This window comes from Oncorhynchus keta, chromosome 29, assembly GCF_023373465.1.
Source record: "Oncorhynchus keta strain PuntledgeMale-10-30-2019 chromosome 29, Oket_V2, whole genome shotgun sequence".
Taxonomy (NCBI): domain Eukaryota; kingdom Metazoa; phylum Chordata; class Actinopteri; order Salmoniformes; family Salmonidae; genus Oncorhynchus; species Oncorhynchus keta.
The window spans coordinates 4,332,962-4,334,909 of record NC_068449.1 but is presented as its reverse complement, the minus strand read 5'-3'; positions in this window follow the sequence as shown (position 1 = coordinate 4,334,909).

Below are 1,948 nucleotides of genomic sequence, written 5' to 3'. Positions count from 1 at the left end.
CCTACAGCTCTGTGGAACACTGGGTCTGTACATAGTCAATGGAAGGCTGAGAGGGGACTCTTTAGGTAGGTACACCTACAGCTCTGTGGAACACTGGGTCTGTACATAGTCAATGGAAGGCTGAGAGGGGACTCTTTAGGTAGGTACACCTACAGCTCTGTGGAACACTGGGTCTGTACATAGTCAATGGAAGGCTGAGAGGGGACTCTTTAGGTAGGTACACCTACAGCTCTGTGGAACACTGGGTCTGTACATAGTCAATGGTTGGCTGAGAGGGGACTCTTTAGGTAGGTACACCTACAGCTCTGTGGAACACTGGGTCTGTACATAGTCAATGGTTGGCTGAGAGGGGACTCTTTAGGTAGGTACACCTACAGCTCTGTGGAACACTGGGTCTGTACATAGTCAATGGTAGGCTGAGAGGGGACTCTTTAGGTAGGTACACCTACAGCTCTGTGGAACACTGGGTCTGTACATAGTCAATGGTAGGCTGAGAGGGGACTCTTTAGGTAGGTACACCTACAGCTCTGTGGAACACTGGGTCTGTACATAGTCAATGGAAGGCTGAGAGGGGACTCTTTAGGTAGGTACACCTACAGCTCTGTGGAACACTGGGTCTGTACATAGTCAATGGAAGGCTGAGAGGGGACTCTTTAGGTAGGTACACCTACAGCTCTGTGGAACACTGGGTCTGTACATAGTCAATGGAAGGCTGAGAGGGGACTCTTTAGGTAGGTACACCTACAGCTCTGTGGAACACTGGGTCTGTACATAGTCAATGGAAGGCTGAGAGGGGACTCTTTAGGTAGGTCCACCTACAGCTCTGTGGAACACTGGGTCTGTACATAGTCAATGGTTGGCTGAGAGGGGACTCTTTAGGTAGGTACACCTACAGCTCTGTGGAACACTGGGTCTGTACATAGTCAATGGTAGGCTGAGAGGGGACTCTTTAGGTAGGTACACCTACAGCTCTGTGGAACACTGGGTCTGTACATAGTCAATGGAAGGCTGAGAGGGGACTCTTTAGGTAGGTACACCTACAGCTCTGTGGAACACTGGGTCTGTACATAGTCAATGGTAGGCTGAGAGGGGACTCTTTTGGTAGGGACAACTACAGCTCTGTGGAACACTGGGTCTGTACATAGTCAATGGAAGGCTGAGAGGGGACTCTTTAGGTAGGTACACCTACAGCTCTGTGGAACACTGGGTCTGTACATAGTCAATGGTAGGCTGAGAGGGGACTCTTTTGGTAGGTACACCTACAGCTCTGTGGAACACTGGGTCTGTACATAGTCAATGGAAGGCTGAGAGGGGACTCTTTAGGTAGGTACACCTACAGCTCTGTGGAACACTGGGTCTGTACATAGTCAATGGAAGGCTGAGAGGGGACTCTTTAGGTAGGTACACCTACAGCTCTGTGGAACACTGGGTCTGTACATAGTCAATGGTAGGCTGAGAGGGGACTCTTTTGGTAGGTACACCTACAGCTCTGTGGAACACTGGGTCTGTACATAGTCAATGGTAGGCTGAGAGGGGACTCTTTTGGTAGGGACAACTACAGCTCTGTGGAACACTGGGTCTGTACATAGTCAATGGTAGGCTGAGAGGGGACTCTTTAGGTAGGTCCACCTACAGCTCTGTGGAACACTGGGTCTGTACATAGTCAATGGTAGGCTGAGAGGGGACTCTTTTTGTAGGTACACCTACAGCTCTGTGGAACACTGTGTCTGTACATAGTCAATGGTTGGCTGAGAGGGGACTCTTTAGGTAGGTACACCTACAGCTCTGTGGAACACTGGGTCTGTACATAGTCAATGGTTGGCTGAGAGGGGACTCTTTTGGTAGGGACACCCACAGCTCTGTGGAACACTGGGTCTGTACATAGTCAATGGTAGGCTGAGAGGGGACTCTTTTGGTCAGTACACCTACAGCTCTGTGGGACACTGGG